The 19381-nt window shown below is 37.6% G+C and overlaps 1 pseudogene; it reads right to left on the bottom strand.

Moving 5' to 3' along the window:
• Positions 1–448: 448 nt before the first annotated feature.
• Positions 449–19381, bottom strand: part of LOC114697403 — a 48103-nt pseudogene continuing 29170 nt past the window's right edge.

The raw sequence follows: 19381 nt of genomic DNA on the forward strand, positions 1-19381 counted from the left end.
AACCCCCAGACTTCCCCCCAAACCACCCTTATTACCACCTCATCCTTTAAAAGCTTGATATTATAATTTTCATAGCCAAGTTTTCTCTTGTATTTTTTCATTTCCTTTTATTCAATGAGATTTCATAGCTAGTAACTCAATCACTTATTCCATCTCTCCATAACCTCTTCACTTATTCATAATAACTGAATAAGAATAATATAATGATAATAACTAATTCACAATAATTGCTTCTATCTAAAGGTCAGCTGATGTGGAAGTTTTCTTCTGAGTGAAAGTTCTATGTACTTACTTCTTTGTATGATTTTCCATTTTCACTACATAGTCATCATAGTCAATAGAGAGGGATATAACAGCTATTGTTGTTGCATATTGGTTCTCTTAAAGTGGAAGCTCTTGTTTTTTTTCAGAATATGAAAATTTATTAGTGTGCTTCCATTGTCAAAATTTATGATCTTAGTCTTTTTTTCTTGCCTTTGTACAGGGCCAAAAAGGACATATTGGCTACTTTAACTACCTTAAAATGAATTCCAGGAGCATCACCTACAGCATGAACATTTCAACCAAATACAGCAAACAGAACTTAATTTTCCTCAATGAAGTTCAAAAACCATCATTGGGCATGAATACTGTGATCCTCTTGCCATTCTTGATGAGTTGCACCCTGACACACTTCCTGATAGCATTATTTGGCTGTTTGGCTTCAATCCCTACTTTTTCCAGAACAATTTCCTTTGCACAAGAAGTACCTCCAAAACTGTTCCCACTGAGGCTTTCTTGTATTGTTTATCATGCCACTTCTGGTCCCTATGGTGACAGAGGAGTTTCCTGGCAGTATGAAGACCATGACACTTGCCTGCTGTGGATATTGCTCTGTATGCTGTGAATGTGTTGCTATGATTGATTGATAAATAAAACACTGATTGGCCAGTAGCCTGGCAGGAAGTATAGTATAGGCATGATAAGCAGAGAGGAGAATTCTGGGAAGTGGAAGGCTGAGTCAGGAGACACTACCAGCCACCGCTGCCATGAGAAGTAAGATGTAAAGATACCAGTAAGCCACGAGCCACGGGGCAAGGTATAGATTTATAGAAATAGGTTAATTTAAGATGTAAGATCTAGCTAGCAAGAAGCCTGAGCCATTAGGCCAAACAGTTTTAATTAATATAGGCCTCTGTGTATTTATTTGGGTCTTAGAGGATGAGGGCCTGGGCAGGACTGGAGAAAACTCCAGCTACACTTGCCCATCTTGTTGGTGTCATGAGCTTGAGAGAAAGTGAGTGGAAGCTCTTCTAATGTCAATTTGCCTAAAGTAAGATGACTGAGGAAGGCAAAGGAGAACCAGCTAATACTGCTTTTCTATATAGGAATGTCATCAGATTGTCTTCTGTTTCTATCCACAGATGTGTGTTGCTCCCAGCCTTGGTCAGAGAAGCTTGAGTGGGAAATAGTCATGTACAAACATATTACTGCTCAAGGTGCTGAGAATAAGTAACATGAGTACTCAGACCTAGTTAGAACATCTACATCAACCCCTTCCCTGAAAACTGAGGGAATGTTATAGAAAGAATGTAAGAGCCAGAGAATGGGAAGTAGTGCTGTGAAATGGTGTATTCTTGCCAAGATATGGCTCTCACACACATTATCTCACAGCTGCAGAGGTTAGCGGCCCAAAATCAACTAAGTTATAAATGCTAGCATGGAGGGAGGAGGGACTGCCATAACCAGGTCCTTCCCTAACTGAGGAACTCTCAGCAGTTGGTATCTGCTGGAGAAGGGAGAGAGACATTTTTCTTTGGTGTGGGAGGGTAACTATTGTTTGGCTGCCTATGTCCTGAGAGATGATTCTGCTCCCAAGAGCACAGGGACAGCAATAATTAGACTCAATCAGTTAAAACAATTAAGTTATAAGGGGGTGACATAAAGTTGGGAGGGAGATGTGTTAGAGGGTATTTTCTGAAAAGTTGGAGGGTGGGAGGGAGGAGTGGGTATGATCAAGATTCATTGTATAAATATATGAAAATTTCAAAGGTAAATACAAATTGAATTTAAAAGAAGAGATGGCAACCTAAATCAGTGATAAATTCCTGGCTATAAAGAAATAGGGCCTCTCAAGGCTTTACTTTCATAATTTCCCCTGGGATCATTTGAGGTATAATCTTTTACTTTTTTATATGCTGGGGTCTGAAGCCAAGAAAGAGTAGGTCTTTCTTTGTCCTGCTTCCACAGAATTTGTCCCATCAATATTAAGAAAAGAAATGGAATGCAGCTCGCTCGGTGATCCCGAGTCTAAGGAGCTTCACTCTTCTGGTCATTCTCACCCGCTTCCAGTGCTTCCTGTGGCTCCACCCACTCACCAGTCTCAGACTTCCCCCTCTTATCATTCCTCCTCCATCATGGATCTGCACTTACACCCAATGTTTGCCTGAGAAATCAGTTCAGATTGCTGCTTAACTATGCAAGGCTCCTTTCTCTTAAAATTAGGCAATCCGGGCTTTCTTAGATCTATAATTCTTCAATAATCACATAAAAACCTGTGCTTGCATTGTCCAAAGTATTTCTAATAATACTCTGCAGCAAGGGTTTTTACATGTTCATACATACGCCACTAAAAGCTCCCAGGAGACAAACAGCCTGTGCAGAAGATAATACAATGACCTGTGCAGATTATCATCATGCCATAGGCTTCTGAGATAGAGATGTACACCACTGGTATTTTGGGGTTATGTATTAGCTTTATGATTCTGGAAAGAGATTGAAAGCATATGTTGTGTTTAACATCCCTGAGTTCTACCTGCAGAGGGCAGGAGCAAGCCCTTTCACTCTCATGACAACCAAAAATATTTTCAGAATTTTCTCACAAGCAATCTTCATGTATAGCTGTCCAGCTTCTTTCTGTGGAGTCTGTATTTATTTTATATTTTTGATTTGGCAGCAGGATAGAAGGTTTTCAGACTTTGTCAAGGGGTTTAAAAATAGATTTAGCTTATGTGCAAGCTTGGTTTTCCATGAGAGTCAGCCCAGATTTAAAGCAGACATTTCAATGTCATCATCATGCCAGGCCACAGGACAGAACTAGAAAACACTGCAATGTTTCCACCCAAACAAATACCCAAGTGTCCTGGGAGTGAGGCAAGGCAAGCCAAGCTGGCAGAGGAGACATGCAGGCTGAGGTCACATCCCATAGCACCGAGGCCTTGCCCAAAGACTGAGATGCAAAAAGCCCTGGCCAAGGGTGTCCCGGATGTCCATCTTGTCCCTGGCATAAAACTAGAGTTTTAAATGCCAAAGCTCACAGAAAATGGACTCCTTTGGTTTGGAACCCATCTGCCACTCCTCACTATGTCCAAGTTTTTATTATAAAGACAGATTTATTTTCTAGCATTATTTGTCTTCATTCCAACTTTGGGGCAAGCAATCTGGTGTGAAGGCAAGGTCACCTCTGCCTGTTGCTACTAGCAGCTTTCATTGATGGCAGGATTTGAAATGAAAGTAAAACAGAGCACAAATTCTACAATCTAGACATGGAGAGGCTCCACTTCAACATGATAAGTACGTAAGGATGGTCACGTGTGTTGCTGCTCTATAGAAATAAGTCTGTAATAGAGAACAAGTAGTATTCTTGATAAAAATTTGCTTGGATGTTAAGATACCCTGGGATATATGTTCATCCTTAGCTTTGATTTTTCTCCTAATTTAGCATCTTTTTTTTTTAACTGATATAAGCATACTTGGGGCTTCTTATGTGTTGAGTCAATCAAGCTCTAGTCACTGTGAAGGGTAAACTCTTAATACTCAATTACTATCAATGCTTGATTTCTGTCAATAAATGTTTCAGATGTGTCATCCTAGAGAGGTACTTCAGGAATCATTTCACTCATGCAGTTAATGTCAGTTGGGATAAAAAGACTTTTAATTTCTCAGCTCTAAAGCAGTATCAATGAATGAATGTGCTATAGTGTGACTTCTTGTCTATGAAGTAGAGGGAAAAAAACATCTACTTTGACTTCCTGTATCCATTTTGGCTGAAAAATCGAGTATGAAACTGAGATTCAGCATAGATTTAAAATTGTGGAGGTTGGAGAAATTGCTCCACAGTTACAAGAACTAACTGTTCTTACAGAGGACCTTGGTTGAGTTCCTATCACCCATATGTAACTCCAGTTCCAGGGAATCTGACACCTTCTTTTGTCCACCACCTGCATCTGCATATGCATGGTGCACAGAAACAGACAAGAATCCACACTCACACATAAATCAAATTTAAAAAAAAATCTTTAAAAAGAGGAAAATCTGTGATGGGGAGACTTGATTCAGCAGTAATAGTAATTTCATTAGCCATTGAACCTCTCTCTTTGATATAATAGAGCTTAATATTTACTAACTAGAGCTTAATAATCTTTGAGATGCTAGGAAATTTCTACAGACTTCCATGACCAATTCTGTTCAATAAAAGCATCCTGTCTCAGTTATGGTTTCTATTGCTGTAAAGACACAGCATGACAATAGTAACTCTCACAAAGAAAAACATTTTGGGTGGATTGCTTACAGTTCAGAGGTTTAGTCCATTCTAGTCATGGTGGGACATGGTGGCATGCAAGCAGACATGGTGCTGGAGAAGGAGCTTAGAGTTCTACATCTTGATCTGCATGCAACAGGAAGTGAACTGTGTCCCACACTGAGCACAGCTTTAGCAATGGAAACCTCAAAGCCCACCCCCACAGTGACATATTTCTTTCAACAAAACTACACCTACTCCTGCAAAGCCATATCTCCTCATATTGACACTCCCTTTGAGGGCCATTTTCTTTCAAACCACCACACATACATTATACTGTATCCCTTTTTTCTTACTGAAAATGAAAATGAACTCTGGGGTACACCAAAGATCCTATCTCTTCCAGCCTATTTAAAAACATTATCCTAACAATTGCCTTTTTTGATTCTGTAATTGTTTGTCCTGCACAACTGAGTAATTTGTGTCAAAGTATAAACCCACTATTATTTAGATCACCACAAAATTACTTGAAAAGTCTTTTTCCCCCTCCATCTGTCAGCCAGGTGCCATTATTGCTACATTTTACAGCAAAATTCCATGAAAGTGCAGCCTGCTGTCATATCCTCCAGTTTTCTTTCCCCAGTGCTCTCTTAAATCTGCACAAATCAGAATTTTGTTCTAAAGCCATACTGAAACTGCTGTCATAAGGGTCATTTTCTAGGGCTTGATAGAAATGCTGACTCGGACCATCATTCAGTCAACAGGTATTTAATGACAATGGCCATACAGAATTTCAGTCTGGTTTCTGAGGAACATAAAGTCTTAGACTAGAAGAAGCAAGCTTATTTAAGATGTGACTTGTATTAGTTCTTTTCTATTGCTGTGATAAAATGTCATCACTAAATACAAGTTTAGGACTGGTAGCACAGACACTGAGAGCAACAATTAATAAATGTGACCTCCTGAAACTGAGAAGCTTCTGTAAGCCAAAGACATGGCAAATAAGACAAAAAGACAGCCTGTGGGATAGGAAAAGATCTTCTCCAACCCCACATCTGAGAGATGGCTGATCTCCAAAATATATAAAGAACTCAAGAAACTAGACATTGAAATATCAAACAATCCAAGTAAAAAATGGGCTACAGAGATAAACAGAATTCACAACAGAAGAATCTCAAATGGCTGAAAGATATTTAATGAATTGCTCAAAATTCTTTGTCATCAGAGAAATGTAAATCAAAATGACTCTGAGATACCGTGTTACACATGCCAAAATGGCTAAGATCAAAAACACTGATGACAATTTATACTCAAGAGGATCCACTGTTCGTGTGAGTGCAAACTTATCTAGCCACTTTGGAAATCAGCATGATGACTTCTCAGAAAATTGGAAATCATTCTACTTCAAGACCCAATGATACTATTCTTGGGCATATACCCAAGACAGGTTCAACCATACCACAAGGACATTTGGTCAACTATGTTGATAGCAGCATTATTCATAAGAGCCAGAACATGGAAAAAACCTAGATGCTCCTCATTGGAAGAATGGGTAAAGAAATGTGGTACATATACACAATGGAGTATTACTCAGCTGAAAAAAAAAATGACATCATGAAATTTGCAGGCAAATGGATGGAACTAGAAAATATCATCCTGAGTGAGGTAACTCAGACTCAGAAAGGCAAACATGGTATGTGTTCACTCTTAAGTGGATACTAGATGTAAAGCAAAGGATAACTAGACTGCAACCCACAGCTCCGGAGAAGGTAAAAATCAAGGAGGATACATGGATTACCTTGGGAAGGGGAAACAGATGAGATCTACATGAGTAAACTGGAGATGGAGGAGCAATACATGGGAGGGAATAGGGAATGAGAATATGAGGGAACAAAACGGGATGGTCAAGCTGGGGGATGGACAGAGTGGGAGGGCAATGAAAGAGATATGTTGATAGAGGGAGACATTATGGGGTAAGGGAGAAACCTGGTGCAAGGGAAATTCCCAGGAATCTGCAAGGATGACCCCAGATTAGAATACTAACAATAGTGGAAATGGTACCTGTCCTGGCCTATCCCAGTAATTAGATTGGTGAATATCCTAACTGTCATCATAGAGCCTTCATCCAGTAACTGATGGAAGCAGATGCAGAGATCCACAGTCAAACACCAGGCTGAGCTCTAGGAGTCTAGTCGAAGAGAAGGAAGAGGGATTTTATGAACAAAAGACATCAAGATCATGATGGGGAAACCTACAGATACAAATGAACCAAGCTCCTAGGAACTCACAAACTGTAGACTGACAGCTGTGTAACCTGCATGGGACCAAACTAGGCCCTCTGCATGTGGGAGACAGTTGTGTAGTTTGGTCTGTTTGAGGGGTCCCTGGCAGTGAGATCAGGATCTATCCCTGAAGCATGAGCTGGCTTTCTGGAGCCCATTACCTACAGTGGGAAACCTTGCTCAGCCTTGGTGTTGGAGGAGTGGCTTGGTCTTGCATCAACTGAATGTACCAGGCTTTGCTGACTCCCCAGTTTGCTCTGCCCATGACCTTGGGCTATAGGGCCCAAAGGAGGTAGTGCTTCCCGCAATTGAGGGATCATGTGGTCCCTTCTCCCTGCTGCCTTCTGCATTTATTTATTTATTTATTTATTTATTTATTTATTTATTTATTTATTTATTTATATCCTGGTGTGATCAGACACCACATGACCTAGGAATTGAACCCAGTTCCTCTGGAACATCAGTCAATGCTCTTAACTGCCTAGCCACTTCTCTCCTCTCATGGGCCTAGCAAATACCACTACACTCCATGGGAGGCCTTACCCTTTTGAAGGAGGGAATTGAAGGTGAGTGGGGGACAGAGAAGGCTGGGGGGAAGCAGGAGGAGAGATGAGAGGGAGATCTGTGGTTGGTAGGTAAAAAGAATAATAAAATTTCTTACTTAAAAAAAGAAAAGAAAAGAAAGCAAGTTAAAGAAAGATTTATATATTGGCTTCTGTTTTCAGAGAGCTTGATGTCCAAAACAGTGGGAAGGCATAGTGGCAGCAGCTGAAAGACTGCATCTCAACTACACACAGGCAGCAGAGAGCAAGAGCAAGGAATGGTGAATGGTTCTTAATCTTTAAAGTCTGCCCCCCCCTCCAGGTGACCTTCTTCCTCCTACACAACTGCACCTCTAGAGTTCGATGACTTCTCCTAACAGTTTCACCACCTAGGGACCAGGTGTTCAAATATGTGAGGTTATAGGTTATGGGGTACATTGGTCATTTAAACAACCACATAAATTATGTGACAAAGATCATTTATTCTCTGGGTAAGGAAGGGGTCTCTTATAATAAGTGACCCACACAGTAAGACAGTAGTTAGGTGGCTTCCAACCCCAGGGGAAACAGTGGGCATGATGTGTTCTTTCCCTGCTTATATCCCTATCTTCTTTGGCCTTGGTGTGTTTTAATGATCAATGTTCAGTTCTCTTTTTAAGTGTCCTGTCAGAAAGATCTGACATAGATAAACATAGTCTTCTTAATATATATTTCCTATTTACTTCAAAAGAGCATTCTCTGTTTTCCTATAAAGTTATAAGTCATTTAATGTAAAAATCTGTGGTGTGAGAATCTGCCAGATTCCAGCTCTGAACTGCTCCCTCCTTTCAAAGGGTTCTTAAGTGGAGGAGAAAGGAATGAAGAAATATTAGGTAAAAATATAGAAAGAGATAATATGAAAGACAGAGACACAGGATAGCTTCCAGAGAGCCCTGGGTCTATACCCAGTCCCTCAGAGGTTTACTCAAAATGTTTTTTTATAATATACCAAAGGGAGAGGCAAAAGACCTCCCCCTTGTGAGATCAAAGCACACCATACAGCCAAGCATAGATGTGGTGATATTTTCTTTGTGCACCCCAATAAAGCTTATCTGAGTACCAGAGGAAAAACCCAGCCACTATATTAAACATAGAAGTCAGGCAATGGTAGCACATGCCTTTAGTCCTAGCATTCAGGAGGTAGAAATCCATCTGGATCTCTGTGAGTTCAAGGCCACACTGGGAACAGAGCCAAGCATGGTGACACATGCCTTAAGTTCCAACATTAGTTAACTATAAAGGTCTGGAGGTCTGTACAGACAGACAGAGGAAGTGACAGAGCTGGACAGAAAGAGGAAGTGATGTAGCTGGGCAGAAAGAGGAGATGAGATGGCAGAACAGAAAGGCATATAGACATGGGTATACAGGAAGTAGGTCATTTTGGAAGCTGAGGAGTTTGTGAGGTGAGGTTGGCTATGGCTTGTACTATTCCTCTGATCTCTCAGTTTTAACCCCAATATCTGGCTCCTGTTTTTTTTTTTTAAATTAATAAGATCATTTAGCAATTCATCTTACATCTGGTGGCCCAATGTCTGTGGTAAGAATTCAATAAACAGTCACCTGCCTGGGACTCAGGCCTAAGCTGCATGCAATTGGATGAAAAGCCTCCTGTGGCCTAACAAGCCCCCGGCTCAGGACCAAGCATCATGCAGCTGAAGTCTCCAAATTGGCCTCTCCAGGAGGTAAATGTTCAGCTGTTAGGGATTGGAACATTATCTCAAGTGAGACTGAGTGCAAGATGGGTCAAATGTATAGGGCCAGAAGGACAGAGAGGAAAATTAAAGCCATATGTGGTTAATAAAGCTATGAATTTATGGGGCCATGATTTATTACAACAATGGAATACCCAGATTAATATTCTTCCAATCTCAGAAACAAACCATAAATTAAGACATTTTTCTGAGAGAAATATTAGAAGATATTATAAAGAACAGTCAGTGCATGCAGATTATACAAGAACAGGGCACAACAGCTGCTGGTCTTTCAAAGTCATCAACAGCTCTATCTTTGAAATGGTTAACAGAGAAGCCTGTGTGGATTCAGCAATGATCTTTAACAACAGAGAAACTGAAGGCCTTGATAGAGCTGGTACAAGAGCAGTTAATTGCTCAGCATATTGATAAATCAACCAGCCCTTGGAATTCTCTTTCATTTGTTATTAAAAAGAAATCTGGTAAATGGAGAATGGTAACAGACCTAAGAGCAATTAATAAGGTAATTCAGCCAATGGGCTCTCTACAATCTGGAATTTCTTTGCCTACAATGTTACTTTAAAAATGCCCTTTTATAGTTATCAATTTAAAAGATTGTTTCTCCTCAATACCCTTACAAGAAAAGGTCAGAGAAAGATTTGTCTTCATGATGCCTGCTTATAATAATTCTCAGCCAGTTAAAAGATATCAATGAAGGGTTCTCCCACAGGAAATGTTAAATAGCCCAACCCTGTGCCAATATTTTGTATGACAATCATTGGAAGTAATATGTAAATAATTTCCTGGATCTGTAATTTATCACTTCATGGACAATATTTTACTACCTGATTCAAATGCAGATACTTTAGAAAGAATGTTTGAAGAAGTAAAGAAAATTTTGCCTTGTGGGTTACAAATTGTTCCTGAAAAAGACAAAGAGGAGATTCTATTAAATATTTAGGATATAAAACAAGTCTACAAAAAAATTAGACCCCAAAAGGTGCAAATTAGGAGAGATCGAATATGGACTCTTAATGACTTTCAAAAACTATTCAGAAACATTTCCTATCTACGGAACTGAGTAATTTGTTCAAAACCTTAGAAGGTGATAAAGACTTAATAGTCCAAGAGAATTATCACCTGAAGCTGAGAGAGAATTGACCTTGGTGGAAAAGAAAAAGTACAGGAAAGACAAGTGGATCAGGTCGATCCAAAGCTGGATTGCATTTTGGTTATTTTACCTTCTAAGCATTCTCCTTCAGGAATTTTAATGCAGAGGGAAGATATTATATTGGAATGGATGTTTCTACCAAATAAACAGAGTAAAAAATTAAAAACTTATATGTAAAAGACCTCTGAGTTGAATTTAAAAGAAAAATTGAGACTTTGTCAATTAACAGGAATAGACCCAGCAGAAATTGTAGTACCTTTAACTAAGGATGATATTGACAAATTATGGGCAGAAAGTGAACCTTGGCAAAGAGTTTGCAGTAATTTCTTGGGAGAGATTAACAACAAATATCCCCAAAGCAGTAGAATTCAACTTATAAAGAGGGCTAACTAGATCCTGCTTCATATTGTATGGGAAACACCAATATCTGGAGCCCCTACATTTTATACAGATGCAAACAAACAAGGAAAGGCAGCTTATGATCAGAAAAATTAAGTAAAGTTGTTCAAAGTCCTTACAACTCGGTTCAAAAATCAGAATTATATGCTATGCTGATGGAATTAATGGATTATTTGGAATCTCTCCACATAGTTACTGACTCTCAGTATGCTGAAAGAGTGGTCTTACATATTGATACTGCAAAATTTATCCCTGATGAGTCAGAACTAACTTTGTTATTTATTCAGTTACAAGGTATAATCAGGAATAGGAGTCATCCCTTATATATAACTCACATCTCATCCTATACTGGTCTGCCATACCCTCTAGCACAAGGTAATGATGAGATTGATAAACTATTGATAAGAAATGTGCTGGAGGCCTCAGAGTTTCATAAAAGAGGTCAATAGCCATGTTTTTTTAAAAAAAAGGTTTTTCCATAACATGGCAACAAGCCAGGGAAATTATAAGGAAATATCATACTTGTTCTTTTTACAATCAGACTCCACTACCAGCAGGATGTAACCCAAAGGTACAGAGGAATTAAATCTGGTAGATGGATGTGTTTCATTTTGTATAATTTGGAAAATTGAAATATGTACACCACACCATTAATACTGATTTAGCATTTCAATGGGTAACTGCTCTGAGTTCTGAAAAGGCTGATTCTGTAATCAAACATTTGCTGAAAGTTATGGCTATCATAGGTATACCTGCACAAATTAAAACTGACAATGCTCCAGCATATGTTTCTGGTAAAATGAAACAATATTTTTTGCTTGTTACAAGTATACCACATAATCCCACAGGCCAAGCAGTCATAGAAAGATCAAATTGAACTCTAAAGGATATGTTACATAAACAGAAAGGAGTAACAAAATTCCCAGAAATAGATTACATAATGCTCTAGTAACTTTGAATTTTCTCAATGCTAATGAGAAAGGAACAACAGCTGTGGAGAGGCATTGGATAATAGAAAAAACTACAGAATTAAATCAGCTTATATACTTTAAAGATGTGCTGACCTCAGAATGGAAACCAGGATATGTATTATTTTGGGAACAAGGTTTTGTTTTTGTTTCTACAGGAAAAGAAAAGCTATGGATACCATCAAAATTGATAAAGGTTAGAACTGAACAAGAGAGACTTCTTGCTTAGAGGAGGTGATGGTTCATCAACCAGCATATCCATGCAATTTAAACTAACTTATACCACTAACAAATGCCTTTTCAATTAATCAGATATAACTTGCCAAAAGAGAACCTCCCCAAAGTTAGGGTCAGGGAAGGGATTTTGCTTTTGTCTTTCAGGAGAATGAAGCCTAAGGAATCTGAAGAACACTGGACAAATAAGACATCTGGAAAAAAAGAACAAATCATCTAGAATAAATGTCCCAATAAAAAGAGTAAATTGGCCTATTGGTATATCACATATAAAATTTCATAAGTCTTCCCAAATGTTAGTTTCTGCTCTTCTCTACAGATACTTAATACAAATGGTCTTTATGTAGTGCCTATTTATTAAAAATTAAAGCTAGCTTTGGAGTTGGAGAATGTCTCTGTCCTTCTCTAAATCCAAGCATACTTGTTAAAAAAAATACAAAATTTCTGTATCATGTCAGAAGAACCATCTGATATGGGACAGAATAAAACCAAAATTAAGGGACTATTCTATTGCAACTTATCTCATAATTCTTTGGTTCTATTTTGGTTCTCTAATACTTTTCTTAAGCTATGAATTTTATATCAAAATTTATAAGATTAATAGATATATGTATGTATTTTAAACTTTTGTCATGATATTAACGGTCATCTAGAGTACTAACTAATTCTAGAAAAAAAGCTTCATCTAGCTGCCTGTACATGTTTTCATGTTTGAATCTCTATCAGTTTTCTGTAGGGAATCATGAACATGTCTAACAGCAAATTTGAAGTCTCCAAAAAGATGATGGGGCCCCTCAGCAATGATTCCATCAGGATCATGATAATACTGCTAAGCTGATAAACACCACCCAAAGATCAGCTTTGGACTACAAACTGCTCAGGACAATTTCAAGATAGCTAGCTGAGATGATTCAGATTCACAGACCACTCAAGCAAGGACTTGAGACAAGCCCTACACTTTCGCATTGTGCAAAGACTGGACAACAAATGATAAAGCTACCTCTCCAAGGATTTGACAATTAACCCAAATTTTTTCTTTTCAGGATCAACAATATGAAAATGTACTAAATAATTAGAAAATGATGTTTGGATATTTATAACATTTGCTTTTAATGGAGTTTAATCCTATGTGTATATAGTTTAATTTCAACTAATAGTTATAGTAAATTAAATGATTCTCAAAAGTATGAAAAATATCAAATGGTTCTGCTAAGACAGTGTGAACCCATAACAACACACAAAGTAAATATTTATGTGCCATTTCAACCTTGGTCTTTCTCCATTTATCATGAAAGCAAGCTGCAGAGTTTAGAAATGTATTATCCTTTCTTTGATCTCCATCCCTGAGCTTTCTCCTTAGGATTTTTAACAGAAGCAAAACAAAATAGGAAAGGTGCTTTAGGTATAGAACTCTTTAGGGTCTTTTCTTCACATATACAGAAAGCTGTGGAGGGAAAAAGAAAACACTGCACTTCTGAGGTCTCCTGTGCATCTTCAGAGGGAAGTGATTCTGTGGGTGTTTATTGGTCTCAAGGTTCAGAAGGAAGAGAGTTTGCACTGTAAAATCCTTACATTGTAGTCACAAGCATAGCATGTACCTTAGTGAAGAAAGTCTCTCCATCAGATCACAGTTGACATTGTAACAAATTAACTACAATCCTTAGTTCCTGCCATCTACAGGTAGTCTTTCCTTCCATGTTTATTTAAAGTATCAGAGACAAACTAGAAATTCAATTTGCAAGACAGGAAAACAGTCTCAAAGTCTCCTAGCTAGACATAAGCAAGCAGTCTTAACAATTCCTCCTTGAGGAACAGACTCTCCAGCCTTGGTTACATGACAGGGAAGACTACAGGAGATGACTGACATCCTCATCATAGCACCTCCATACCCTCCTAAGCCAGGACCAACAAGAGTCACTGTAGAGTACTGAGTGACCTGAGAGTTACACAAAGCAGCCTCCTACCACTCTCTTGCTTGGCTGAGTCTTGGTGTGTTTGACTATCTCCCACAGACTGGAGTGATGCATTCCTTAAGCCATCTTTAGGTCATCATTTATCAGACACTTCAGGAAAAAATAATTTTGCTAAATGTCTTTAATTGCAGTGAAAATGTAATTATTTTTTTCAGGGTCAAATAAACCTATCTTTTGAAGGAATCAGAAAGTCACTAAACAAATCACTGTTTATATCTATACATTCATTCATGTGTGTGAATTTTTACTTTTTTCATGTACTTCTAAATATACTAAATGATAAGTTAACATTATCTTTTATACCTCATAGGAAACTAGAAATTGATAATCTACCAAAGTTATTGACCTTGTAAAATTTTATCGCACAACTAAATTACACATCTTTCCTTAAGATAGACTTATAATTTTGATTTAACTATATTTATTCTAAAATATGACTACATCATTTTATAAATCATCTGTTTAGGGCTATTTAATTTTGTTTTATTTTTAAACTGATGTGCCTTGGTTTAGTTTCTCAAAATAATTTTCTGTAGAAAAAAAGAGAATTACAGTGAGTTAGAAAGTTCATTATGTCCTTCCTCTAGTGTCTAAAAAGTAACTTCATTTAAGGAACCATATAGGCACAGGCCACTCACCTACCTTGACAATTTTACAACCCTACATTGTCCTAGAATCATGTTCAGGTATTGTTTTTTAAGTCAATGTCCCGTTTCTTCCTTTTTCACTATTTTTTCAATTTTCTAAAGAAAAACAACACTAAAACATTAAATAGAAGGATCTACTTGCATGGCTTCTGAAGGGGGTGCCCCTCAGTTGTGACAATAGTGGAATAATGGGAGGCTCCTTTTCTTCTCCATTGTCCCTGGGTTCAGGCCCCAATTTCCCCTTCCATAACATCAATGGAAATGGCATAACAGAAGTATCTGCTGTATCAGATGTTTTCACAGGCATTTTATTGACCCTGACACTTAGTCACAGAACTCACACTAAATTGAACCATTATGATTATTCTCAGAGTGGATTATCAATGTAATTGCGATTGTGTGAAAAGTATTGTGAACATTTACTGTCCCTCTGTTTCAACAGCAAATACTTTTTAAACATGAATAGTTTAGCAATTAAAATCACAAACATACTCATAATAACAAAGGTCATGTCTATTATTATTATTATTACTATTATTATTATTATTATTATTATTATTATTATTATTATAAGACAGCTGAGTTTCCCTTATATTTAATTGGAAAACAAGGCACTAAATTTTAGAGTCATTATTGATGTGCATTGAACAATTCATTTAATCAGAATCTTTAGTTGGATAATTGTATTTCATGAAAGTAAATAATTTTACTAATACATTTACATTTGTTGTATCAAATAACTCAGAGTTGTCATAATGAACAGCTCCAGGTCACTTGAAGTGCAAATCAAGCAGATTTCTGTAGCCTAATTAGAAGCATACACATATGGGAAGAAACATGCCACACACACACCTTCCAGCATTTAACAAGTTCAAAAAGAATACTTGGTGCTTTCATTTTTCTGATTTTTGGTGATATGCTGTGCCAAAAGATCAACCTGATAGATGTAAGCCAAATTTTAATTGAGTTTAAATGGTGTGAGAGCCAGAACTATGCCACAATGATTTGAGTTTAAATGGACAAGCTATGTGGAAAGCACCCAAATGATTCTTTTGAACAGAGCAGGACTGCAGTACCATGATATGTATCATGTGTTCAGGGATTCCAGAATGCACTAGTCAGCTTTTGTTACTGTGACCAAAGTACATGACATAAGAAACTTACAATAAAGTATTTATCTTAGGTCTTAGCTTCAGAGAGGTCAACCATGGTTGCTTGATTCCATGCCTTTGCCAGAAGGTCATGGCAATGTCAAACTGTGATGCAAGCTGATTTTCACTTCTTGGCAGGACTGCGGACAGAGAGGGAACCAAGAATGGACTAAGACAAGATACTCTCGAAGTCTATTCTGAGTCACCTACTTCCTCCAGCTAGTCCCATCCACATAAAGTTTCCAGGAACTCCCACCAGCCGGAGATTTAGGCTGTACCAGTAAGAATCTCGGAGGCACTTTACATTCAAATCATAACGAAGGGATAGCTGGATATTCAGTATTCATTTATAAAATATTCCTTCTCACTAATTCAAAGTTCATTGCAACATGGTGTGAGTAGGTATGTGGCTGGAAAATTAGAAGCAGAAATCATACCAGACACATTACTGTGGAAATCTCAACAATTAGTTTATGTAGAAAGCCAAACACAGGTCTTCAGAAGACTAAAGTCTGTTCAAGTGAAACAATCTTTAAAACAATTAACTCTGTTCAGAGGGGAGAGATCTGCACTTAAGAACACCCCTTTTAAATGCAGAACTCAATAGTTACCCAAATTTGAAGAGTGGACTTTCCTGGATGCATGATGAAGCTCATCTCCCTCCCTGATGCAGCAACTTCACAGACTGAAGGATTTCTGAAATAGAGGTTCCATATAACCTGAATTTATACTTTCTTAACACACTTAATGGTGTTTAATATCCAAGCCAGGAGGTACAGAGAATCCAAGACAAGTAATTTTCAAGATATGAAATTGCTGTCAAACAACAGTTAGTTGCATAATTTTCAACTTAAGAGACAAAAAATTAAGGTCAGCAAAAGAATGCTAGGTAATTGTTTTTAATCTGCCCATAATTTTATGTCTATATTATGAATAAATAATATTTTCTGCTTAGAGTTTTAGAAGGAAAGTTACATAATGAGCTTTTTTTCAATCCTCACAATATGTTCTATAATTGTGAGTCCATATGTTCCTAGTAATAGATAAAATTAGGTAGAGTCTACAGATTTTCCATTATGATAATACAAATGAATATAAGGAATTTTTTCTGAATTCTATCCCTAAGCAAAATCTGGCACAAATATTGCAGTCCTTGTTGCTAAAGTATTCTCCAACCATATCACATTTTCAAGTTTCTCTGAAGCCGAATAAGGAAATGATCATAGAAAATCACTTAGTGTTCCTTACGACACTCATGCCTAGACACTTCTGTCTGTGGATCCTGGAAATGTCTCAAATGGTATCTGGTCCTATAAATCTGTTATTGTTAATCTGCCTTCAGCCTCTCTGTCCATTGTGGAGGACACTCCCCAATGACAGCAGTCAGGCCAGGGGCAAACACTTTCCAAGACATCTAGAGGTGTTGAAAACAAATGTGTACTCTAAGAAACTGTCCAAACATGATTCCTTTCCTGATGTTCACCAGCTTTGCAGTGTTCTTCTAATGCTCTGCACATTCTGGGTCCACCTTTCATGAGCTATAAAATATGTATCAACAATATAACATAATTGTTTTGGTATAAAAATAATGCAAAAAAATTATAGCATTGATACATGTCATCTAGTCATACTAGTCATCTAATATTAGGGTGTAACTAAATTACTGCAGCTACTGTTATTGATACAAATGGAATTTTTAACATTTAGTTGAATTAGTAAAGAAACACTTTTACTAGTTAACTATTTTATGAACAACTTCAATTTGTAGAAAAGGCAAAGAAAAAAATAATATGATTTATAAGTACTATCTGTTATAAAAAGAAGAGGAAAATTTTTCCTAATGTGTTATTTCCAAAAATTTACCAAGACCTAGGGTTGACTTAGTTAATCAGAGCCTTTGAGTCATACAGCCAATACATGTAAAGAGCTCTGAAATTATTAGCTATTATGAAGGCCCACGGGTGTGGCTTAACTGAAATCTTGCATTTAGCCTCATTCTTTGGACTATAGACTGTGGTTCCCATGTCACTTTAACATGTCAAAGACTGGGAATGGGTGAGAAAGCAAACACATTGCCAAATCCCTGTATCATAATTTCTATTCAAGTAATTTGAAAGGAAAGCAGAAATCTATTAAATGCTCAAAATTAAGAAGCAAACAAACACAAAAACTTCTGAAGTGATTAAAACCTTCACAGTCTGGAAAATAAGCAAGTTGACACCCAATCCCACTTTCATTAGAGCCAATCAAATGGTAGTTTTCACATAAGAGATGTGGGAGGAGGAAAAATCTACAGGTCACTTATAGGCCTGTCTTTCAACAGTCCTTTACAGATCCTTTCCTCCAAAGCAATTTCTGACCCATAACGATACAATGTATAAACACACAGCCACTCCAGGAAACTTATGGAAGATGGGTGCCAAAGCTCTCCAGAGAGGATGCTCAGTGACATGACCTGGAAATCATCTAGGGATGAGAGGAAGTGTCAGCTAGTTTCTAGGGAAACAGTTAATTGGTTCCTGAACCATGATTAGAATATTCTTTCTCATTCCTTCCCTTCCTCTTCCCTCTCTTTCTCCATTTCTTGCTTTCTTCTCCCCTCTCTCTTTTATTTCACTTATCCATTCATTTCGTTGAGACAGGATCTCACAGTATAGCCCAGAATAGCCTCTAACTCTTACCCTTTTTGTCTCAGCCTTCCAAGTGCTGAAGTTATAAGTGTGCACTGTCACAGCTGAATCTAAGACATTTTCTTTACACAATCCACATTATTTTTAAAATCTAGAAGGGACTAGCAAGATGACTCAGCTTGGACAATGGTACTTGCAACCAAGCCTGAGGACATGAATTTGACACAGTGGAGGAAGAGGATTAACTCCCTGTCTCCACACATGTGCCATGGCACATGAAACTACACAAACAAATAAATAAAAAGATGTACATTTACAAAATAAAATTCAGAAGTGGTTTCTCCATAATGCCTAATCTGTTAAAAACTAAGAGTTAATACAATGAATTATTGCTGTGAAGAAAAATTAATCAAGCATTGCATTTAGTGGTCATGTTTCCTTATTCTGTTTACCATTTCTCTAACTTTGACTTATCTCTTTAAGAAATCATTTAGCTTCATTGCTTTATATAACTTAGCTTTAATACAGATATAAGGAGTGAATTTTGATGTAAGGACTTTCCAGTGACCAATAAAGCTGAATAGTCTGCCTATATGTTGCAAATATACATGATGCCCTGTTTCTACACTGTTGGGTTCCTGCAAATTTTATGGCCAGCAGGGAAATGATCTGTGAGAGGAAAGAATCGAATTGGTTTCAGAATGCTTAGTTAACTGGTGCTGGTTCAAACTTCTAGAGTTTGACACTGGGCAGTTTATTTTAGCATATTTAAGTATAGTACGGTTTTGGTGGGTGGGGAGGTTAAGACGTGTCTACATCTGAACTCTTTTTGCAAATTACATTTGACCTCTACCATGAAGATAGGTTCTAAAGCTTAAGGGTCTAGGATGTATTTTGGTCTCTGACTGAGGTAGCATAGAGGTCACCAGGCTGCACAGCACATATGACATCTCCCCTTAAGATGAGTTCTATTGACTGAGAAAAAAAAAAAGCTCAAGGTAAAAGTCTAGGAAGGGAGGGTCTGAGAAAAACATTCTGGGGGCTTCAGGTGGGGTCTGGCCATACAGATAGCAAAGTTTATCAGGTTATTAACTATACCCACTCCCAGCCTTCTTGTTAGAAAACAGTTATAAATCTCTTTCAGTGAAGAGACAGG

The sequence above is a fragment of the Peromyscus leucopus genome, chromosome 9, assembly GCF_004664715.2.
Source record: "Peromyscus leucopus breed LL Stock chromosome 9, UCI_PerLeu_2.1, whole genome shotgun sequence".
Classification (NCBI taxonomy): Eukaryota; Metazoa; Chordata; class Mammalia; order Rodentia; family Cricetidae; genus Peromyscus; species Peromyscus leucopus.